Source organism: Rhynchophorus ferrugineus, unplaced genomic scaffold (assembly GCF_030347505.1).
Source record: "Rhynchophorus ferrugineus isolate W39M unplaced genomic scaffold, kcgeb_rfMv2 rfM1, whole genome shotgun sequence".
Lineage (NCBI taxonomy): Eukaryota > Metazoa > Arthropoda > Insecta > Coleoptera > Curculionidae > Rhynchophorus > Rhynchophorus ferrugineus.
In genome coordinates this window covers 5,753,240-5,780,180 of record NW_027472580.1, presented here as the reverse complement: position 1 = coordinate 5,780,180, position 26,941 = coordinate 5,753,240, and the positions used below count along the sequence as shown (strand labels likewise).

The 26,941-nt window shown below is 30.6% G+C and overlaps 1 protein-coding gene across 4 annotated transcripts in view; it reads right to left on the bottom strand.

Moving 5' to 3' along the window:
• Positions 1-26,941, bottom strand: part of LOC143202962 (SH2 domain-containing protein 4A) — a 175,571-nt gene that overhangs the window by 100,267 nt on the left and 48,363 nt on the right. For 2 of the 4 annotated variants that reach the window (XM_076414996.1, XM_076415006.1), the window contains exon 2: positions 2,588-2,660. The exons of 1 other annotated variant lie outside the window; for it this stretch is intronic. The gene's annotated coding sequence lies outside the window, so the exon portion shown is untranslated. Of the gene's footprint in view, positions 1-2,587; positions 2,661-16,071; positions 16,276-26,941 lie in introns of those variants that run through there. One more of the 4 variants, XM_076415024.1, reaches the window with a different exon arrangement.

Sequence of the window (26,941 nt, the reverse complement as noted above, 5' to 3'; positions counted from 1 at the left end):
CAATAAGTACAGGACAACGAATACCTGGCAACCTCGAGACGTTTATCTGGGAGATTATTAAAGGCTACATTCATTGATTCAGTCACTGACCATAGTTCGGTTTAGACGTGCCACTATCGACTGCCCAATCCTAGTCACCAGGTAAACCCATCGCCGATTCCTTTTATCTATTTGTACTTTCCACATTTTATATCACTACATAGTATAAAACAAAGTCGCCTTTTCTGTCCCTATATCCCTATGTGCGCTTAAATCTTTAAAACTACGCAACGGATTTTGATGCGGTTTTTTTCAATAGATAGAGTGATTCAAGAGGAAGGTTTATATGTATAATACATGCATAATATACTAAGGCAACATTGCTAATTTTAGAGGTTTCTAACGTGATGTCGTAAATTAACCTATTTTTTTAGGCTTATTTAGCAATTAGCAAAAACGCTGCCTAACCCTACGAGTTAGATCAAATTAATGTACTACAGTATTGTACACCATAAAAAGGTCTACAAAAAAGTCCGCGATGGTATATGTTTATCTTTTAGGGATAACCCACATTAACCATTTTTATTGTTTACTTTTTACGTGAGAAAATGGCTTATTTACGAAGCTATTTTAAGCAATACGGCATTAATCCTTATCGAATTAAGTACCTTAAATACAGTGTGCAATTAATATAGATCAATATGGTTCCTTACAGCATGTAAATTAAACAAATATTTTCGGAGATATTACAAATTTAAAATTTGCGTTTAAAAATGTGTAATGTAATAAAAATTGTATGAATTTAGATATTCCAAAGATAGCAGGAAATCTTCATAGTAAGTATAGGGGAAGAGGAATTGTTTTACTCCAAATTTAATGCGTGCAGGCCAAGGGCAGTAATGAATGAACCAAAAATACTGGATCGATTTTAATCATGTTTTCATTGAGTGACATAGGCATATATATTTTATGCCCGTGCAAAGTCGGAGCGGGCCGCTATGTTTTTATATACAACGTTCATATTTTTTCTGTAGTGTATTTAATTTAGTATCAGCATTGCACCCGTGCGAAGCCGGGGCGGGTCGCTAGTTATATCAATAAATAACGGTCACATCATCCATAACTGTTTCATTTCGTCTTACCTCCATTCATCGGGACATATAATTTACCCAAAACTTCCAAACTAGTAAACAACAAACTAATATTACGATTTGTTGCCATTTTCAAATTAGTTAAAGTACCAAATGCCAAGCCTACTAGCTCCCTTGTGAGACCTTTTAACCTCAGGATATCTTTATCTACCTGAAAAATTTCATTCAGTAATGAAAAAATTTGTTGTTTTGTGTAAAACTTTAAAATACAAACGATTGAATGTAGTCCACAGAGATTATATTAAAATTAAAAAATTAATAACATTAAAAAATTATCATTAATTTATTCGAAACATTTTTTGTCAACTACCTGACAATTAGTTAAAACACATGCGATTCATTTAAATTATTATCAACTCCATTATCCTACACCACCATATACATATAAAAAATTAAGCAATCAAAGTCTACGCGATATTTTTTGCACACAGCATTCAAAACCTAATCGCTTGATGGTAAGTTCATTGTTAATTTTAAAATGTGAAAGTATCCATTTTCAATACGTGCTGGTAACCTTTCAAAACAAGAGATATCGTCATGTTCACCTTGATTAGCGAAACAATGGAATCATATTGAATTCTTTTTCCTTTTTTTCCTTTTCTAGGCTCGTATTAACGTGCTAATAATGGCTGATATAGATAGAAAACGATGATAATTGATGATAATTAGTAATAAAAATATGATTTTGGTTTACATATGGACGAAATTTATTCGAATAAATATTAAGGATGTTCTATGAACTAAATTCTATTAGGTAGAAGTAGATAGTAAAAAAAAAGAAAGGAAACCTTCTTGAACTTTTATAAGCTAAATGATTTCGGAGAGTCGCCGTTAGTTACGAGGCATCTAAATCACATTTGAAACGTTTTTTTCTCGAAATTACTTTTTCGAAACTCTTAAAAAATACGAAATCTCAAGTTCTAATGAACCGATTTGGTTGAAATTTGACTTAAGCCTTCCCTATACATTCTTCTATCGTATGAAAGTAAAACTATAACAAAACTATATTTTACTAATTAGTCAGAGATAACAAGAACAGGGTAATTCTCCTTTATTTGGACTATTCCAATCGAATTTCTAGAATACTACCTAAAAAAACAATATTAAAATATATCTCGAGAAAGGCCAGACATCAAAAGAAGTTTTAATTAAATGATTTGCACTGTCTTTTTGCAAACAACGCCTCTTTATACGGACTTTTATATTCGGCTTGTCCAAAAGGTTGCAATAATCATTTATGTTTATCACAATGTTTGTTATAACTAATTCCGACTAGAAAATCCATAATTCAAAATGAAGATGTGTTATAGCAATGAAATTCAAAGCACATATTTAAGACCCCATAATATATTTGTGGTAAACAGCTAAAACATGTTTCATTAACAGTTTTCTATACATATAACAAAAGCGCCCTTTATATAAATATTATTATATTAAAAAAAAACAGAAAAACTCACCTAAATCAGAATAACTATGTTGAAAAATATATAATGCCCACTAGACTGCTATTGGAATTATCACTAGTTACACCTAAAATTAAAAAAAATATATTACTATCGTATTTCCATTTAATAAATAAATTAATAATATCTATTTTTAATTAGAAATCAAATTATATTCAAACATATGAAAGTGCCTCTACGAAAGGAGAGAAAAATAAAATACTACTCAAATTATTTGTTTTAAACAACATCTGCTAAACAGATCTTAAGCACTCACAAGAGTTTAAAAAAGATGAATAGAATAAAAACTACTGTTATAATATAAACATGTATTCCAACGTTAATCAACAAAAAAAAATAAATTAGTATTGATCATAGAGGCAAATAATGGAGAAATTATTTACAATATAAAATATAATCTATTACGTGCCTGAACAGATTTTGAATATTTTTCGTTTTCACGGAATATATTATTCAAAAATAGTTTCCATCATTTTGTACAACTGCAAAGAACTGTGTTGGTTTGGTTTAGTGAACAAAATTTTCGAAACCATGCTACATGGAATCTGAAGTGGTGGTTAAGACACTATGTCTGCTACTATGAGCGCGTAGAATGTGATAGAGAACTTCAAAACTCTTGGAACATGTGGCTTGTCATGGAAGAAGATGAATTTGTGTCTGTTACTCATTATTCACAGTATATTTACAATAATATCTCGTTCAATTTTAACATATTCAACAGTTTAGACTTTGTTGTTACGTTTATTCCATTCGGTGTCGATATAGATGACTTTACTGGACTAACTTATGACCGATTCTCTTCTTAATAGTCAACAAATCCAAGGAACACAAGAATATTGACAGAACTTAACTCCCACTGATGCAACGAAAGGATATATTCACCCCGGAATGTAACAAGTAAAGAATAAAAGGCCCAAAAATGACCTAGGGATGACAAGAAAAGCTGGTGTTTTTTCTAAACCCGTTAAAAAGTAATTGATTCTATTCCCGCTTGAACTTTAGGGTAAATTAGATGGCTCGGTGAATGGAGGTAAAACGAAATGAAACAGTGGTGTTTACATTATATGACCGTTATTTATTGAAGTAATATAAAAATGTGACCAGCCAGTTACCTGGAGACGAGGCTTGGGCAGTCGATGGTGGCACGTCTTAACCAAACCATGGTCAAGTACTGAATGAATGGAAATACCCTTCAATAACATCCCAGATAAACGTCTCGGGGTGGCCAGCTATTCGTTAACGGGTTCTAGTTGGCGCTGCTGGCACCCCGCCCGTGTTCAACATCTGGGATTATATTTCTGGGTATTTTGTAGACCGTTATTCCACGATGTAAAATTCGACATGCCTCAAAGTCGCTACAGAACTATCCGTAGATGAAGAAAACTATTTAAATGATTCTTTTAACACTCCACTTCAAATCGATCTAACATATGAAAAAATTACTGTCAAGGAAGTAAGACGAACAATAAAGAGGATACATTGCTACACAACATCTCCGGATTTGGAGCATGCGCATTCTCCTGCATATAATAAACCATAGAAAAGAGTACATTATATGAAACAATGTCTTCCTTTTCCAATGGCGGTCCATTCTTTTCGGGTCAATTAGTACAGTCGATCAAGTCAAAACAACAAAAAATCTAGAACATTTAGATATTCTAATAATAATAACTAATTCTATAGTAATAATAATTAAATTGCTGTATTATTCTTGGTGGTCTAACATACATTGGTTTTAAAATATGGAAGAACAAGTGCAGAATGTCAGGTTAATTTTTCAAAAGTTATAAAATCCAAATGGCATCAATTTTCTTTACAGTGGGAGTTTTAGTTACCAAATTTATAACACATCATTTTCAACGACCTGGATAGGTATCAACATATGCCAAATTTTAATGATAACAAGAACAGAGAAGAAAATGATTCTTGTTGGGTTGGAAGTAGTCAAGAATAGTAGCAAAGACTGTAGTAACTGGTAAGAATTAGCAATTTATTTTAAACATAATATATTTTAGTAATGATTTAAATTTTATTTTATAGCTATGTTGTAGCTAGAATTCAACAGAGAGTCTAAGAATGTGAAATTCAGAGAATCAGAGAGGAAGAAATTAGACAGATTTTTTCTAAGATATAAGAACAGTGTACAGTGATACTTTGAAGTAATTAACTATATCAGCTGTGTTTGATCTAAACGATTTTAGTCTTTTTTATGGTAATGTTTATTTATATGGTTCTTGGCGTTCTTGTCAATTGGTGTTTTTTTTTACGCTGACCTAAATGCCAAAAGATATTGTTCGGCTACTTTCCTAGACATATCTCAGGCTTTTGACAAAGTATGGCATACGGGCTTGCAAGTTAAACTAAAGAAACTTCTCCCTCATCCGGACTATCAACTACTAAAATCGTATCTCACTGACAGACATTTTATTGTAAATCAAGGCGATGAACATACCGAATTAAATCCCATATATTCAGGAGTTCCGCAATGTAGTGTACTGGGTCCAGTACTGTATCTTCTGTATACGGCTGATCTGCCCACCACAAAAATAACTGCTGTAGCAACATATGCAAACGATACAGCAATCTTAGCATCCCATGATGATCCAGGCACAGCATCAATAAACCTACAAACCCACCTGGAGCAAATACAATTATGGTTGAAGACATGGCGCATTAAAGCCAATGAATCAAAATCCATGCATATAACGTTTACCCTGCGTAGAAGAACATGTCCACCTGTAAATATCAATCATCGTCAACTCCCCCAAGCAGAGCATGTTAAATATCTTGGTATGCATTTAGATCGACGCCTAACCTGGAAGAAGCACATACTCTCTAAACGGAAACAACTGGGACTAAAATTATATCAAATGTATTGGCTCATTGGGCGCAAATCCAAGTTATCATTAGATAACAAGGTATTGCTGTATGAGTCTATACCCAAGCCCATTTGGACATATGGAATTCAACTATGGGGTACCGCTAGCAAATCTAATATATCAATCATTCAACGGTTCCAAAATAAGGTGTTGCGTGCCATTGTTGATGCTCCGTACTATATTTCAAATAAAGTGATACAACGCGATATTCCTCTAGAACCTATAACGAGTGTAATCCAACGTGTTTGTGTGAAGTACTTCGAAAGAGTGTCAGTGCATCCCAATGTACTCGCTAATCAGTTAAATATGCGACGTGATAGTGAAGTGCGTAGACTAAAACGTTTAACTCCACCTGATCTGATTACTGGACATATGTAGAGTTTAGAATAAGCATTAGAATAAGACTAATTAATTAAGATAATATTTTATACAGAAGATTGCTTAATGAAGTGATTTTCTACATGCCATGTATATATAATATAAACAGAAGAAATACTTATTGCCAATAGGGCAGATTGTGGACTCACGAAAAGTAAAAATTAAAAAAAATATGGTGTTTTTATAAAAATAAAAAGGTATGTAGAAACTATGTTTATTATTTAATTTTATTCAAAAATTTTTAAAATAAAATGTATTAAATTCATTAGATAAATTATTTATGAAGTTTGTGTATTTTTATTTATAAGAAATAATGATAATGTGTAATATGATGTTTCTTTAAAAATAGAATAGCTGGACATATATTAATTATATTTTTATTATTTCGTTTTATTCAATACATTTTTAAATAAAATTATTTATTTAGAACCTATTTAACATTAAACATTAGACATTAAATCTAATAATCACGATAAAAAGTAAGTAAATAAACCTGTATATACGCATGCGAGAAACTTGGATTATTCTATGTTTAAAAACGAAATGGATCCAATATGCGCATACGCTAACTCCGAAGATGTTGCGGAGTAATGTATCCTATAATAAGGAACAAAATAAATGTTAAAAAATATCCCGGATCTGATCTAATAACTGCAACAATCTCACATGAACTCTCAGGAAAGTACTTCAAGTTATTAACGTGTATTTTTAATATAATGTTGTGATATCCAAGGTTCTTAACAAACTATACATCAACAGAAACAAAATAATAACAGAATAACAAAATATGATTGCTCCATTGGTCAAAGTGAGGAATTCTAAGAGAAAAAAGATCCTTCGATATATGCATTATATGCATTGAAATTAAATCAATATCACGTAACAGAATTAGTTAAAAACCTAGAACAATTAGGCGTAATTAATTAAGTTTAAAGTAAATTAATTTTAATGGCCTTTTTTCAAAAATTTAAACTAAAACATGCACATAAATATGAATAAATTTACAATTCAAATGGAATAATTCGGTATTGATAAAAAGGATCAATCCAGAAAACTAGAGACAGTTCGCCACAACTATTGGAATTATTTACTTAATATATGCAATATTAATACCGCGGCGATTTAAACAAAATACTCTTACAAAAGTAGGCCACACGCCCGTAAGGTCAACCGTTTACTGTCTCCTATTCTTACAACTAACCCGAGTACTTTCAAAAATGTTATCTCGCCCGACAAGTCAGCCGAAGTGTCATACACCGCTGAACTGTGGCTCAAAATTTGTGCCATTTGTTTTTACCTTGCAAAATACCAATCGTACAAAGGCTGTTACGTCACGCCAGTCGACAAGGAAGTACCGCCCAATTAAAGCACATCAACCGTTCATAACGCAATTAACAGTACCACCAGAAAATGCATGCAGCCGAAAGAAGATTGCGAAATGGGGTTCTTGGTGGACCGAATTGAAGCGATTGTCATCTGTTTGAGACTTCCTCGACTATTGTAGACATTTTTTTTTATCTAAACACTGTACAGTTAATGCAAGTGAAACGTGAAACTAGTTTATTATTTAATATTTTTTTTTGTAAATGATTGAATGATTTTTAGCCATGCCGTACAAACAATTTCAAACCAATTATAATATTGATAACAAAATAAGAACAATTGTTATTAAAGAAATATCGTATTGTTACTGAAAATGTGACATAGTAATGCGTAAGTATAATAAACAACTGATAAATTCGAAGGTTTTAATATTTCTGTACATAAATAACACACTTAGTATTACTAAGTCATCTCGAGAAGATCTTAGAAATCGAGAGCTAGTGTGAACTATTATCTGATCACACTCCAGTATTGTTAATACTATGCACAATTCTTAAAAATCTTACTAACTGAGGCACATTTAAACCTATAATACATCAAACCAGTTTAAACGTGAAACTCAAAAGTATAGACGATCTTGGGCAGCAAACCCGAAATATAATTGAACAAATTCAGTCTGCTGCAAAAGAAGCTACCCTGAGATCAAGAGGGAAATCAGAACATGAGGTAAATTACCCCTTTTGTATTAGGGAATTGATAAAATAAAAACGAAAAATATTGGTCAGATCCAGAAATTATGTAGACAAAACAATATTTAATAGACTTAGTAAGAGAGTTGCTTCGAAAAATGTGTAAGTAAATTAAGCCCGGAAGCTCGCTATGGAAAACAACTCGAAAGTTTAAAGGACCAATTATTAACATTACCGAGCCTATTAAAATTGATCAAAATGAATGGGTTCCACGCAACGATGAAAAAGCTGAATTATTCGCAGAACATTTAGCTAACGTACCTCAAGCGAATGATATAGAATCTACAATAAATATAAATACAGTTTATCAGCCGGAACTAGCTGTAAATCTGATTTCTCCAATGTAAGTTGCCACAGAAATTGACAATAATCTAAATCCTAAAAAGGCTACGGGAATTGATGATATTTCACCTGGATTCTTGAAAAAGCTACCACGAAAAGCAAGCAAATTTTCAACGCCTGTTTGAGACTGAAGCAGGTTCCGGAATTAACAAACGGTTATTAACAAATGTATATATCTTGTTGAATTTTTGCGATATTCACACATGTATAAAATACTATAAGAAAATAGAATATTAAAAAGTCGAAAAGAATATCTGCCCAATATCTGAATATATTTTACAGCTCTCCAAACGTTCACTCTTTTATAAAAGACAATTCATAACTTGGCTAATTCACAATATTGTATTTCTGAGCCAATTTTTATATGATTAAAGTAATACCAACAAAAACAAGTAGAATCTCTTGAAAATTGAACCTTTATTGTAAGATAATGGAACCTTATGGGGATGGTTATTTTATTTTTATTAAGAATATCATGTTAAAAGATTCCCCCTTCAAATATTGATTTATGAAACAAAATTATTGTTAGCGTAATTTTCTCAAGAATACTTTCTTTTTCTTCTTTCATACCATAAGCTGTACTTAAAGAGTACTTAAAGTACAAATAGACTCTAATTAGAACTATCCAAACTAATATTTGTTTATACAGCAACAACTTATTATGTGCGGATGCCAGAGGGTTTCTTTCAAATAACCAATATATTTTTGTATTTATTTTTATTGATCTTTTTTCATCTCTTTGATATGCTTCTTCCAACGTTTTGCATCAATATTCATCCCAAGATACCTAGCACTATTACTATATGGGATAATAGTAGAGAATGCAGCTTACTATACTGCCAAAATAAGAAGAAAACATAGACAAAAAGAACTTCTTTTTAAAAATAGCCTTCAACTACCTCAGTTATTTCTAAAATTATATGCAAAAAATGAAGAAATGAAAAATAAAATGAGAAAAATTATTATAATAAACTTAGCGAGCCGCTTTTTTAAATTTTTAATTTCTTTATTCAATCGTGATGCACTAGACAGTATAAACAATGTTTTTATTCCTTGTTATTACTATAGTAAACCTCAATTAATTTAAGATAATAATGGGTAAACATTAGTTGCTGAAACCACAATACACAAATAAAGGCTACTGTCTTTATACAATTATTCATTTTGTATTAAATTTTTCAATACGTTTTTTAATTATTATACATTCGTCAACAATAATTCAAAGAATTATAAAATAAAAACATAGCATATTATTATATTCCATAGCAACATTACCAAAAGTGCATAGTTCAAGTTAAATTAACTTTTATGACACAGTAAACTTTATGTACAATTGGTACTGTATTTATTAACAATGGAACAAAAAAACATTAGAGTGCAAGACTAGAAATCTCATCAATATGGATCAATACAGTGGTCTACTGGCATTATTTTGAATAAAAAGAAGAGTAACGAGTGATATAAACCCAGCTTTTCGACTCCAAAGAGAATTAGTGTTCAAATATTGTTTTGGTCAAATTTGATTAGTAACTTATTTCCATATTAATAAAACAATAAACTCAGATTATTATTGTAACTTGTTTAACCTATTGGGTGCAAAATTTTGTGAAAAATGCCTAGGGGGTTGCCAGAGGGTCTCTTCCAAATAACCAATACATTTTCTGTATTTATTTTGATTGATCTTTTTTCATCTCTTTGATATGCTCTTTCCAACGTTTTGCATCAATATTCATCCTAAGATACCTAGCACTATTACTATATGGGATAATAGTAGAGAATACAATTTGCTATACTGCCGAAATAAGAAGAAAACATAGACAAAAAGCACTTCTGTATTAAAATTGCCTTCAACTACCTCAGTTATTTTTAAAATTATATGCAAAAAATGAAAAAATAAAAAACAAAATGAGAAAAATTATTATAATAAACTTAGCTTTTTTAAATTATTTATTCACTCGTGATGCACTAGACAGTATAAACAAAGTTTTTATTCCTTGTTATTACTATGGTGAACCTAAATTAATTTAAGATAATAATGGGTAAACAATAGTTGCTGAAACCACAATACACAAATAAAGGCTACTGCCTTTATACAATTATTCATCTTGTATTAAATTGTTTAATACGTTGTTTAATTATTATACATTCGTCAACAATAATTCAAAGAATTATAAAATAAAAACATAGCATATTATTATATTCCATAGCAACATTACCAAAAGTGCATAGTTCAAATTAAATTAACTTTTATGACACAGTAAGCTTTATGTACAATTGGTACTGTATTTATTAACAATGGAACAAAAAAACATTAGAGAACAAGACTAGGTATTCTCTCAATATGAATCAATACAGTGGTCTACTGGCATTATTTTGAATAAAAAGAAGAGTAAGGAGTGATATAAACCCAGCTTTTCGACTCCAAAGAGAATTCGTGTTCAAATATTGTTATGGTCAAATTTGATTAGTAACTTATTTCCATACTAATAAAACAATAAACTCAGATTATTATTGTAACTTGTTTAACCTATTGGGTGCAAAATTTTGTAAAAAATGCCTAGGGGGTTACCAGAGGGTCTCTTCCAAATAACCAATACATTTTCTGTATTTATTTTGATTGATCTTTTTTCATCTCTTTGATATGCTCTTTCCAACGTTTTGCATCAATATTCATCCCTACATACCTAGCACTATTACTATATGGGAAAATAGTAGAGAATGCAATTTACTATACTGCCGAAATAAGAAGGAAACATAGACAAAAAGCACTTCTGTATTAAAATTGCCTTCAACTACCTCAGTTATTTCTAAAATTATATACAAAAAATGAAGAAATGAAAAACAAAATGAGAAAAATTATTATAATAAACTTAGCGGGCCGCTTTTTTAAATTCTTTATTTAATCGTGATGCACTAGACAGTATAAACAATGTTTTTATTCCTTGTTATCACTATGGTGGACCTAAATTAATTTAAGATAATAATGGGTAAACAATAGTCGCTGAAATCACAATACACAAATAAAGGCTACTGGCTTTATACAATTATTCATCTTGTATTAAATTGTTCAATACGCTTTTTAATTATTACACATTCGTCAACAATAATTCAAAGAACTAAAAAATAAAAACATAGCATATTATTATATCCCATAGCAACATTACCAAAAGTGCATAGTCCAAGTTAAATTAACTTTTATGACACAGTAAACTTTATGTACAATTGGTACTGTATTTATTAACAATAGGACAAAAAAACATTAGAGTGCAAGACTAGAAATCTCATCATTATGGATCAATACAGTGGTCTACTGCCATTATCTTGAATAAAAGAAGAGTAACGAGTGATATAAACCCAGCTTTTCGACTCCAAAGAGAATTCGTGTTCAAATATTGTTTTGGTCAAATTTGGTTAGTAACTTATTTCCATACTAATAAAACAATAAACGCAGATTATTATTGTAACTTGTTTAACCAATTGGGTGCGAAATTTTGTGAAAAATGCCTAAAATAAAAAAATCATCAATTAACAAAATTGTCGTTCAAATCAGTGAATAAAGAAGAATTTTAATAACGATATTTAGAATTATTTAAATATCCAGCTTAATCGCTAGATTTAGCTCCATCTAACTTAGAGCTCTTCTTATAACTCTATATATTACAAAATTCTATAAGATTTTTATCATACTAAAAATAATTGGTATTAGTAATATAAATGGTGGTAGTACTAAAAAAACACTATAGTGATTGGAGTACATGTATTGTTGAAGTATGTGCCTTGAAGTCCAAGGAAATTATTATAATTTACTATGTCATCTTTATAAATATAAATAATGGAAAGCAAAACATGTAAAAAATACAAACGTAGTCTTTAATTAGAACTGGAAACGAAACTAAAACATATGATAAAAGAAATCAACGAATTGAATATATGTTATTATTTAAAGCACACAAAGGATAAGTAAATTTAAATATAGAACAATACAAGATACGAGATTAACGAAGTATTTCAACCGTTTATTTAAAATACCATCCGCACAATAGAATCGTTAGTTATGTTAAAAGTTTCTAAGAAAATATGAGTGGAATAGATCGAGATATTTTTTGTTCGTTAGAATCATTAGTCATACCTAAAATACGAATAGAAGTTTCATTGTTTATTTAAAGTTAAAGGAATATAATTTAAACTAAATGAAAATATATATTTCTCTATAATATTCCTGAGAATATTTGACCATAGTTTTTTTTCATGTTCCAGAATGACCAGGTAAAACCAATTGGGTGCGAAATTTTGTGAAAAATGCCTAAAATAAAAAAACATCTATTAACAAAATTGTCCTTAAAATCAGTGAATAAAGAAGAACTTTAATATCGATATTTAGAATTATTTAAATATCGAGCTTAATCGCTAGATTTAGCTCCATCTAACTTAGAGCTCTTCTTATAACTCTATATAATAGAAAATTCTATAAGACTTTTATAGGTCTTTTTCTGATGACGCATTAGGTTGGGATAGTGGAGTGGCGACAGGGATCCTGGGTTACGACTGGGATTGTCGTAGTTGGTTACCTACCGAGGTTTATGAATGGGTAGGGATTTGATCAAGATGTTGTCGTGTTCTAAGGCGCATAAGGAGAACTTTACACTGACCATATTCGTGAAACTCTTCACGAACGAGATGCTTGATTCAAGGTGAGTGTTGAAGTTCCTCATAAACCATGGGGCATTGAGTAACGTGCGGACATTTTTGGATTGGAACACTTGGAGTAATTCAAGTTGGCTCTCAGAGACATACCTGTACCAAACCTGTGCTCCGTAGAGGCAGACGAGACGTACTATATATTTTGTACAGAGTAGCCTTCTGGAGGATTGGGAGTTTACTTTTTCTGCAGAGGAGTGGTAAAGGTAAACTATACACGTCATTGCCTTTGCAGATAGCGTGCTGAATTTGGCCAATGGATTCTGCGGTCGAACTGTAAACCGAGGTATGATACCTTCTGGACCCAGGGGATAGGAATTTTATCATTTTGGGGGTAGGCGCGGAACTCCTTCTTACGGTGGAACAGAATAACCTGAGTTTAGCTCGGTTTATTTAATAATTGAACAGAGCAACCAAAAGATGTTTATATAGAAAATCATTATTTTACTATATTTGATCATTAACGACCATTTAAGTTCACAGTAACAGCTCATCATGTCTTCGTCCCAAATACAATCTTTCTTCTTGGTATAACCGCTCTCCTTGGTTATTGATCGTATCGCCTAAGTTCTATGGTAAAAAAATGAAGATGTGAATACAGAAAATATATTTTGAGAGACAATCGAGCTCCAATCTTGTGGTAATTCTACAATAAATTGTCGATTACCTGCTTGTAATCCGGAGATCAACATGGTTACCAACAGAGATGTGAACAACAACGCTTCATAAGGCGTTAAACATTTTGTAAACTTTGAATCGGCCATTAGCTTTCCTGATATCCGAAAAATCTTATTTTATAAAATAAATGGTTTTCATCGTCAGCATTGCTCACTAGTGATGGTGACGAAACTAAGTAGTTTTTGCATCTGTACTTGGACCAATTGGCAATAGATCACTGTCCTTACGCGGAACTGGCTTTGACAGTGATGATATGTCAAGATATTTATACTATACTATTTTTGCATTTATATCGACAACGTTCAACAGCAGCAGAAGTATGTTAACAATCATCTATATGATTTTCGGTACTCTCAATATAATGTTAACACAGAAAATGAAAAGTACACTTTTTACCAAGTTGTGAAGCTTTATACTGCACGCGTTATAAAACAATCTCGGTATTCATGGCTTATCATTATTTACTACATAAAAACCAAAATACTGCAAATATATAAATAACGCATAATATATATATATATATATATATATATATATATATATATATATACTAACTCTTAAGTATATATAAACTCTTAAATAGTTTTTGCATCTGTACTTGGACAAATTGGCAATAGATCACTGTCCTTACGTGGAACTGGCTTTGACAGTGATGATATGTCAAGATATTTATACTATACTATTTTTGCATTTATATCGACAACGTTCAGCAGCAGCAGAAGTATGTTAACAATCATCTATATGATTTTCGGTACTCTCAATATAATGTTAACACAGAAAATGAAAAGTACACTATTTACCAAGTTGTGAAGCTTTATAACGCGTTATAAAACAATCTCGTTATTCATGTCTTATCATTATTTACTACATAAAAACCAAAATACTGCAAATATATAAATAACCCATAATATATATATATATATATATATATATATATATATATATATATATATATATATATATATATATATATATATACTAACTCTTAAGTATATATAAACTCTTAAATAGTTTTTGCATCTGTACTTGGACAAATTGGCAATAGATCACTGTCCTTACGTGGAACTGGCTTTGACAGTGATAATATGTCAAGATATTTATACTATACTATTTTTGCATTTATATCGACAACGTTCAGCAGCAGCAGAAGTATGTTAACAATCATCTATATGATTTTCGGTACTCTCAATATATTGTTAACACAGAAAATGAAAAGTACACTTTTTACCAAGTTGTGAAGCTTTATACTGCACGCGTTATAAAACAATCTCGGTATTCATGGCTTATCATTATTTACTACATAAAAACCAAAATACTGCAAATATATAAATAACGCATAATATATATATATATATATATATATATATATATATATATATATATATATATATATATATATATATATATATATATATATATATATATATATACTAACTCTTAAGTATATATAAACTCTTAAATAGTTTTTGCATCTGTACTTGGACAAATTGGCAATAGATCACTGTCCTTACGTGGAACTGGCTTTGACAGTGATAATATGTCAAGATATTTATACTATACTATTTTTGCATTTATATCGACAACGTTCAGCAGCAGCAGAAGTATGTTAACAATCATCTATATGATTTTCGGTACTCTCAATATAATGTTAACACAGAAAATGAAAAGTACACTTTTTACCAAGTTGTGAAGCTTTATAACGCGTTATAAAACAATCTCGTTATTCATGTCTTATCATTATTTACTAGATAAAAACCAAAATACTGCAAATATATAAATAACCCATAATATATATATATATATATATATATATATATATATATATATATATACTAACTCTTAAGTATATATAAACTCTTAAATAGTTTTTGCATCTGTACTTGGACAAATTGGCAATAGATCACTGTCCTTACGTGGAACTGGCTTTGACAGTGATAATATGTCAAGATATTTATACTATACTATTTTTGCATTTATATCGACAACGTTCAGCAGCAGCAGAAGTATGTTAACAATCATCTATATGATTTTCGGTACTCTCAATATAATGTTAACACAGAAAATGAAAAGTACACTTTTTACCAAGTTGTGAAGCTTTATAACGCGTTATAAAACAATCTCAGTATTCATGTCTTATCATTATTTACTACATAAAAACCAAAATACTGCAAATATATAAATAACGCATATATATATATATATATATATATATATATATATATATATATATATATATATATATATATCCACTCCACAATTTAGAACAGATCGATCGATTTTGAGGTTTAACATGAACGATTATTTTCAAGTCTTCAAAAGCAATTTCCCATGATGATAAAAAACCTAACATCTACAACATTTACAATGTTAATATGAAACAAAATATCGATAAAATATACCCCATAATCTAATAGTGTATTTACCTACTTACATGGTATAAATATCAAGAAAACAATAAATAACAAACGCTGTAACAACCGTAGAACGTTTTCTATTACAAAAAGCAAAATATCCACGGACATTAAAAAAGAAACATATTTCAAGAACTAAATATCAACAACTATACAACAGTCTCATTCACTAATATATTTTTACTAAATGACAGTTTCTAGGTTAGTAATGCTAAGCTATATGTGGATTTATAGTAATAGATAATGGTTTATGAACTGTGTCATAGCAATAAGTCATAACGGACGTGCGCATTTGTGTGATAGTCCAACATACAAATAATTTTTTGGTAAACTATGTTGAAACCAATAACATACTTTTATTTGTATTACGAGTGTGAACTCAGCGTAGGTATTTACATTTATTTAAACAAAGCTTAAAGCTAAAAATAGATTAGATAAAATGGGACTATTTGTTTTTTAAATCAAGTAATATACGAACAATATTATAGCAACACTGCTCTACAGCATCTCTTTTGCGCATGGGATATGTGCACCTAATTTTTGCTACTTTTGTACAGAAATATGTTTGTTAGAAATAAGAATAAGAACAAAAAATAGTTCTACATCTGATTTTATAGGAGAAAAAAAACATAAAATTTGAAAATAAATTGTTTATTAAAATATAATGAATTTCCATTTATGATTTATTACTCTTAAAATATATAACGAGGTATGGTATTTTTGGTACAAACTCAATACCGAATTCAAAATGTACGGATACAGATATGGAACTCTGTGATGGATGGCTGTCTTGAGGGAGTAGTTGCTTTTCCAATACAAGAGGAGCAGGTACAGGATTTTTTTCTGTATGAGGTATTGGAGTGTCGATGATCAGATTAGAATAAGATGCTTTCTTTGAATTTTTACCATTAAGTGAATTTATAATGCAAAAATAACAATCTATGTAATGGTTACTTGGTTCCCTCCAAATTCTTGACACAAAAAACTTTTTGCTGCTTTTTCACCTCTGTACCAGTCTACAACAAGACGTAATACATATCTTAATGAATGATTTAAAAAGCCAACAATGACTTTTATACTGAACGACTTTCGATTTGCTGTCACATCAACTCAACAGTAACCATTATACACAAATATCTGACTATTTGAGAGAAAAAATATGTGAAAATTTTATACCTGCCTTAGAAATTTGAGGGATTCCCTTGATTTTCCCCCCTTCCCCCTAACAGATCCTGACTTGGTTCCAATGGAACTACCTTGGAAGTGTACTCTTTCGAATAAAAAAAATTGAAAATCGGTCGATAATTGACGTAGAAATCAACGAACATATATTTAACAAATATATACAGTCATACATAGAACCTCCAATATAAAATATTAAATCAAATAAAAAATGCAAAGTAGTTCCAAAATACTGGTACTAACAACATCAGTATGACAACTAAACCACTTTGAAACCATGTAGTTGTCCATTAAGTAATACTATAGACACCCACAGTCAGAAGTGGGTCAAAGAAAGGAGAGATATTGTTATAATAGACTGATAACTGATCAATCTTGTAGGTGTCCAATATAATTAGATAGTAAAACATATCTGGAGAGAACGGTACAAGCAAACGTTTTATCATAAATCAATCGGTAAGCTAATTTACAAGAAATATCTGTGTCTCACAAGCAGATTTAAGCGATAGTTACATATTAATACAAACAATTCAGAATGTAGTGAGTGGCTATAAATCATCTGAGGGAGATAAGTCGGTTTTCCTTTGGTAATATCAATTAAAGTTCGAGTTTCTTACTTCTATCCGATGCCAGTAGCATATATGATCTAATGTGTTATAATATACTAGCGACCCGCCCCGGCTTCGCACGGGTGCAATGCTGATACTAAATTAAATACACTACAGAAAAAATATGAACGTTGTATATAAAAACATAGCGGCCCGCTCCGACTTTGCACGGGCATAAAATATATATGCCTATGTCACTCAATGAAAACATGATTAAAATCGATCCAGTATTTTTGGTTCATTCATTACTGCCCTTGGCCTGCACGCATTAAATTTGGATTAAAACAATTCCTCTTCCCCTATACTTACTATGAAGATTTCCTGCTATCTTTGGAATATCTAAATTCATACAATTTTTATTACATTACACATTTTTAAACGCAAATTTTAAATTTGTAATATCTCCGAAAATATTTGTTTAATTTACGTGCTGCAAGGAACCATATTGATCTATATTAATTGCACACTGTATTTAAGGTACTTAATTCGATAAGGATTAATGCCGTATTGCTTAAAATAGCTTCGTAAATAAGCCATTTTCTCACGTAAAAAGTAAACAATAAAAATGGTGAATGTGGGTTATCCCTAAAAGATAAACATATACCATCGGGGACTTTTTTGTAGACCTTTTTATGGTGTACAATACTGTAGTACATTAATTTGATCTAACTCGTAGGGTTAGGCAGCGTTTTTGCTAATTGCTAAATAAGCCTAAAAAATAGGTAAATTTACGACATCACGTTAGAAACCTCTAAAATTAGCAATGTTGCCTTAGTATATTATGCATGTATTATACATATAAACCTTCCTCTTGAATCACTCTATCTACTGAAAAAAACCGCATCAAAATCCGTTGCGTAGTTTTAAAGATTTAAGCGCACATAGGGATATAGGGACAGAAAAGGCGGCTTTGTTTTATACTATGTAGTGATGAAAATATTTAATATAAATAATATATAAGAACTGTGAACTAGTTTTAGAGAATATATATGAAAATATATATTCAAAACTCCATGGCTATTAGAAAATAATTTTTAAAATTTATTACTTTCTTACTAGTCGTCGACTAACCTACAATTTGTCCTTATAACTTTAATAACTTTGTAGGAATGTTTATCGGGTCGATCAGTCGGTCGAAATGTGTGGCTACCGCTGCGATTATTTGTCAGAACACTCACTACTAGTTTTGGAAGGAATTTGCACGAGAACTGAAAACACTGGTTGAAGAAATACTGTTTATTTCAATTTAAATGATACATGTGGTCGACGGGAGAATTGAAAGGATATTAGGTTAGGTAGAGGAAGTACGGTAGCGCTGTGGAAGTGGTACTATTACAAGGGGATGGAGAAAAGAAGGGAGAACGAGACGTCGTCGTGATGGTCTTTTATAGCCTGGAACTTCATGCTACCAATCCACCGGCGTTACCAACGTTTGTAGTTGTTGTTGGTGAATTCGTGGTGGCCTAAAGAGTCGTGGCGATCGCCACAACTTAATCCTAGATATATGTAGGAGGATCTATCGGCCATATCTTAATATCTGATGTAATAATGTTTAAGTATTAAACACTACTGTTTCTGTATTCAATGCACCTCAATATATTATATTACACAAGAACAAATGGTTTAGTTTTCTTTAGTCTGTGTCCTGTACTGGTGTTATCCAAGAGTTCTATTACTTAGGTCTCGGTGTAAGTAACCAGTCCTATAATATCTCGGTGCACCTACAATACTTCTCAGGCCTTTGTTCTAGAGAACTTGTATTTATATTAGTTTTCGTGCAACATCCCCATAATGTAATTACGTATATCCATATAGGTTTCAGTGTTTGCTTATATAATAGCAATTTATTATGTACTGATAATTGTAATTTTCTTCCATTAACCAATAAATTTTTCTATATTTTAACTCCACTTCTTTCCTTTTAATTTTGATATCGAAGCGAAGTTTTGCATTAGGCTTCCTTATTGTTGTTGGTGCTTACTAGGTCTGATTAAAAACAGTTACAAATTTTTTTGTATGTACGTCACCAAGATGTTTAATGTACTGCTTGTCGCAATTCGTAAATTCGTTTCATAATCAGACAATATTTTCCTTCTCATTTTACTGTAGTTAAAAAGAGACACAATGCTGTCCGATTAGTTCGAACGCGTAAACGAATGAGCCTGTCAAAGTCGTCCGGTTGTCAGACGTATGCAAAATTCTTGAAAGTAATAGTGATAAGAGGTTATAACTCTAACCTATAAACTATTGTGGCTGTATAATTAACTGTAGTTTTTAGATGTACTATAATGTTAAAATAAATTATATTTGATAACATTTTTGTTCAATTACTTTATTTAGATTAGAATTTTGTTGTGTCAAAACCAAACTGAACTAAAACTCAGGAGTTGATGCGGCAACATTGTGACGTTTTGATGTCACAAAGTTAAATGGCGTATGTACAAAATAACTTTGAACAGACTATATTTACTTTCCTCAAATTTTATTCTTCAGGTTTGGGTCCAATTATTTATATTATCACTCTGCTAGTCACACACAAACCGAAAAAATTAGTAAATTAATAGTAAACAGTACATAGTAGATATAGTAAAATAGTAGAGTAATAATAACTAAATAAGTAACACATAAAAATAAATAAAAAAATAAATTTCGAATAAATTAACTGCCTTTATATTTATACATTTTATTTTTGTTTATACATTTCTGGTATCGTCAATTGCTTCTTCAATATATTTCTCAAAGCATTTCTTAATATAGTTTACTAGAGTTTGGAAAAAACGGCCGGACTATAAGATCACAGATCTAGGCATATCTTTCAATAAATCAAAACAAAACTCGCGAAAAATTGCATTAGGTGATTGCTTTGCCTCATTCTTTAGAAGGTTATTAATTATTTTTAAATGATGAACACTTTCAACGAATGATTAACCGAAAAACGCTTCAAGTCGTTGATCTATCATAGAAATTGAAAGATTCCTATTAACGAACAATACGTCGAACTTACGGAATATTGTGTTCGTTTAATTGTTAGTCGTGATATCGACGTTTATAATGGTGACCATAACGGTCGGAATACCCATAAGCATACTGTGCCAAGTGCAATTTATCGCTAGAAAAAGTGGAACTTGGTTCGCTCGAACCGCTTGTCGTTTATATCCGTGCCGTTCAGCTAAATGATGGCACTGATGAAAGAAAGCAGCGGTATTTTCGAGCATTCTTTTCATTTCTGATGAGCTAGGGATTTTCTCATTAAAATATCATGGAGCCAAGAAATGGCACGTTTAACAACAAACAAAATATTTTCTAAATTTATGATATGATTCAACAATATTATCAGTAGGCAATATGTATTTCATACCACTCCAATTATATATATCATATATATATATATATATATATATATATATATATATATATATATATATATATAACTAAATAAAAAGAAGAAGCTCATATATATATATATATATATATATATATATATCATTTCATCATTTTTTATCATTTATCATTTTATCATTATCGTTTTATCATTTCTCTATATAACGTAAGAGTTTTCCATTTACTATTATTACTTTGTTATGTGTTATGTTAATCTGCTTTATCCGTATTATTGGTTTTGGTTTCACTGATTTAAAAATTGTGATTCTTATATTCTTATGTTATAATATCTAGAACGATCTAGAAGACCAAAAACAACTATAATGTTCCCAGAATGTAAAAAGTTGTAAGGAAATAATGTAAAATATTTTGATCAACAATGATAACACATTTAACGTAATGATTTACCTTTTACCTAAAAATAGGCCTGTCACTAGTTGGTGTCCACTGAGATGACGGGATGTCCACTTAAATAAAATTGTTTTTCATTTTTTTTTGAAAATAACAAAAGTAGTGTCACAATAACTTACAAAATTATGAGTAGAAATCATGAAATTTTAACAACTTTCTTTTGAAGGTTAGTACTAACTGCAAAAGGAGCAAATGCAATATCTATGTGTTATATTACCAGTTTTTCTAAAAAAAAAGTTTTTAAAAAGAAAAACTGATCAGAATAAATAGAAACGCTTAATGGTTATATTATATTAGAAATATTAACTTACTTGAATTAATAAAAACAGATAATATCTTACATCATTTGCGATTACTTACTTTGTTAATGATTTGTACATAACAGGTCAATTGAAAAGTTCCCGGCCTACCATAGTAAAACACAAATTTTTGGCAAAATTAGTTTTTTTTTATTCAACATAATTCCCTTCAAGGGTGATACACTGATTATAGCGACTTTCCAACTTTTCGATACCATTTTTGTACGACGATTTGTCCTTTGCTTCAAAATAGGCCTCAGTTTTGACGATCACCCCTTCATTCGATGAACATTTCTTCCCAGCATGTGTTCATTTTGAGATCTGAGAACATGAAATAGCCGCTGGGCGCCAGATCTGGAGAATACGGTGGATGAGGAAGCAATTCGAAGCTCAATTCATGGATTTTCGCCATCGTTTTCACTGACACGGTGCATTGCCTTGGTGAAGCAACACTTTCTTTTTCTTCAAATGCGGCAGTTTTTTGGCAATTTTGTCCTTCAAACGGTCTAATAACGTTATGCAATAGTCCCGGTTGATAGTCCTTCCTTTCTCAATGTAGTCAATGAAAATAATTCCAATCCCAAAATACAGACGCTATAATCTTGCCAGCCGACTGTTGCGTTTTCCCATGCTTTGGAGCGGGTTCATCGTGTGCAGTCCATTCGGATGACTATCGATTGGACTTTGGAATGAAATAATGGAGCCATGTTTCATCCATTCTCACATATCGACGCAAAAACTCGAGTTTATTATGCATGATTATCTTCAATTTGTTGTTTGTTGCTATATGTTTTCGTCGCTACTAACCTCTACCATTAAGCCAAGTTTTTGATTCAACTGTATTTTTTCAAAAAGTAATATTTTATCAGCACGCGAAATTGCTTTTTATTCATTTTTTTCACATTCACAAAAGTTGCTTCACTCAAATGCTACAATTCACAAACTAATGATCCGACAGCTGTCAAATTTATACACCCATCTTTTGAGGGTTAGCGCTCAGTAAAAAACATTTGGATTAAATTCTAGTATCGCTATCTATGTGTCAGACCGGGGACTTTTCAATTGACGTGTTATACAAAGCAAGAAAACATGTATGTCACACAACAATATATATCTTTTTAAATATATAAATATCAAGCTACTGAAAACATTTATATTTTTGTGCAACTATTTATACCAATTAATAATGTCGTAAATATTAAACGATTTTTTAATGATAAATCAGCATTTGGCTAAATACCGAATATATTTATCCCAATTACAAGCAAAATGTTATTTAAATTAAGCCATGCCAATTAATAAGGAATTAATATAAGAGACATTTTAATATATTCAATGCTAAACAAATATTTAATTGAGCATTCCAACGAACAACCATCGACCAATTAATTAAAATGAAATATAAATTGATTGATTGATAATGAAAAACCAGTACTAGATATAAGTATCTATGACAAGAAATCGTATAGTTGTTTAAATTAATGTGTTTATATAGTTTTTCTAGACTATAAATAGTTTTTGTACCTGCTCGAACTTTAATTCCACCCTGTATATCGATGAGAACCATTTATGTACCAGATGACTCAACTACGGTATCCCATTTTTTGTAACTTCCAACTAACAAAAAAACAAAGCTGTATATCCTCCAGAGAAGTATAAAATTGCAGGTACTTGTTTGATGTTTCCTTTCTAAGAGACATCACCTTAAGTATTATACTGTTTGAAACCGACGTTGTCTCTGAAGTTGGGTGTTTACAAAGTATTCTTGTTTAACATGTATTTCAACTCAATTTATTTTTTTCCATTTTATGTTTATTTGAAAATGACCAAAAATTTATTGATTGAATGAATTATGGGAAAAATTAGTAAATTAATGAAAGATTATGTTAAAAATCAAAAAGAGTAAACTGTATCTTAAATAAAAATGACACTCTAGAAAAACCTAGAGAAGAATTAGATTTTTGAATGAATGTTCATTATTCTTCGTTACCAATGATAGCCCTAAATGTGAAAGAGTAACAATAGCCACATTTACTGATGATTAAGCAGGTTAAAAAGAAACGAGCACAATTTTGTATGAAACTCAAATGCGGTGGTTACTTGGAGGACAATCCAAATTATAACTACATATAAATTGTAACGGTAGAACGGTCCTCCTGCTGTTATAATAGTTACCTGTTTCGAATCCTGCTGAGACGCGGTCGTAAATTTATGTTTATGGTTGTTTAACATTGGTGGTTGTTTTTAGGCAAGATTGCAAAATCCGACAATAATTCCACTCACGCTAGTAACGAGGCTAGGTACGACCGTATGTCTTCGGGGATGTTCTCCAAGTTGGTTACTCGCCAGTCGGTAGGCTTAGTGTCGAGGACCGTGGTTCGAAGCCCACGTTAAACAGTAGGAGGAGATTAAAATATATATTAAAAAAATTGAAGCCAGTGAGGACCAAAGCAGAAGAAATCCAATATCAGTATGACCAAAACTTATCAAAATAAAAATTGCATACGTTGAAGTATTATATCTGCTCTACAACTCTACAATGGACCTACCCAAAGGTTGAGATAAGAGAGAGAAGATAATATAGGGTGGGATTTTTCCCCACCCATATACCCGCTACCATTTTGATTACCCGCGCCATCTTGGGACAAAAATTCCCCTACCACTTTGATTGGGCACCATCTTGGTTATGTGACGTTGAGCTCATTTTCGCTTTACCCATTGTGTTGTGTAGATATCCAAATTTTATTATGTATAAATATACGCCATAAGAACGAGCAGAAATAGTGACAATATTTATTGAAAATAATTGTTCCATTATTGCCAATCAGCTGAAATTGCGTCAAATGGTAGCGGGACTTTTGCCCCACTCAATATAAGAGATATATCGTTTCAATTAATATATTTAAGCTTAATCTGAAAACTCTGCCGTTTTTTTTAACTTTTGTGAAACCAGAAGTATATCAATCAAACGCTAATTTATTTTGCTTCTGAAAACTTAGATCTGGACTTGAATATTAAGGAAACAAAAATATTAAGAAAATATTATTAGATAATGAATAACGGGATAATTGTAATATATATGGCACACATTTTTGTGCATTTTATTTTCAGTTGTATTGACACTGATAAAATAAACGATATAAAAGTTGAATAAATATGTAAATAAATAGATAAAAGAAAACTAGATAACTTCACCAATTAAATATTTAAACCAAATGGAATCTAAATAAAATAAATTTTAAAATTTAAAATATATTAAAGATTTATAACACGCTTTAAACAGTTCAAATCAGGTGCATATTACTGAATGTATGCTATTGTTTACTTGATAAGTACATATTTAGAATAATTTATTGTTATTTATTCGATGAAGGCATTCTTAAAATTCAACAAATATGCCTTTTTGTATATAAAAGTGTAAATATAAAATAAAATGAGAAATAAGCCATATTAATTATTCCCTTCTTAACAACAGTGTTATCAGAATCATTTTTCAAGTAAATTAGATACTATAACAAAGTAGTTAATATTAACATATCCCTACAATTCATGCCGTTCATCACCGTTTTCAGCTCTCTTTGGTCGTAATGGTAAGTTTATCTATAAAATAATATATGTGTTAGGTGCTTGTATGTATGCTGGTCGGTTTTTCACCTTAAAAAGGTATTTATTGAGAAAAATTAGTACAAATTGATCAAAATATTTTACATCAATTCTTAAAACCTTTTCCCACCTTACTATGGAAACATGGCTGTCCCATCGAATATAAACATCTGTAAATAGTTTATTTAACAACTCCTAAGCTGTCTGACACTTTTTGGAGAGTTTAAGCTAGGTTTTCGTTCTCTAATTCAATGTCTTCTAGGTAGTTCCTCCTCGTCTCAACATCAAAATTGCTACTTCTAAATCGTTGAAACCACAACTGGCAATTAGGAGACGATGAAGTAGCATCACCACAAGTTTCTATCGAAAAAAAAAATTTGAGCATTCCATAATTAGCGCCTATATACTGAATAATTCAATAACACTGGATAGAAATCGTATTTTATGCAGAATATTTTATGTTATTTGACCAGTTTTCCGATAGATATCTAAATTAAAAAAATCGAACTACATTTAAGCACCTAATATAACTCTATTACTGAATTGAAATGTTGAAATCACTCGCATAATTACCTTTAGGCTTCACTATACTCTTTTCACTATATTTATTCGCTATATTTAATATATAGAGTAAATAATCAGTTTACAAATCAAATAATTGATACAGACCCCTTCTGTTTCGAGGGCTAAGTCACTTTGAATTCGAAAGAATGGGTTCGCGCTACACTCCTTAGCTTTTTTGATTCTAGATCATAGTTGCAGTCTCATCCATATCTTTGAAACACTTATATACATACTATTTAACGTGTATTTGTGTTTCATAGTTATTGAATGTGGCAAACAACTTCGACTTCAACTATAAAAGAACTGACTCTAAAAGATATCTCCCGACTATAAAAGAACTATAAAAGAACAAAGAAAAGCTGGAAGTTTAAAGAAAGTAGTAACCAAATGAATCAAAACATTAAAGAACACAAACAATATTGTTCCAAAATATGTTACTGAATTAAGCACAGAAGCAGACAAATATTATTATCTATGGATAATTTGAAAAAATCACGTTAGACGAAATCAAATATCCCCATAAAATCGGATTCCTATAACTATTATATAACTAACTGGTTAGTCAAAGGATACTCCCAAATTGACCCAAAATAAAAGTGATCGATTTATCAATCAATTATAAAACTTATTTAGACAACGAAGGACAACATAATGAGATTTGTGTTTATCAAAGATTTCAGCTTAAAACATGAAACAAAGTTACGTTAAAACATAGCAACATAGAAGCAATATAGCAGCTAAATAGAACGCAGGAAGTCAGAAGATTGGAGCGGACCAAATCGCATGAACTTGTATTTCAACTTTAACTTGTGTGATTTAATTTAATTTTAATTTGGGTCATA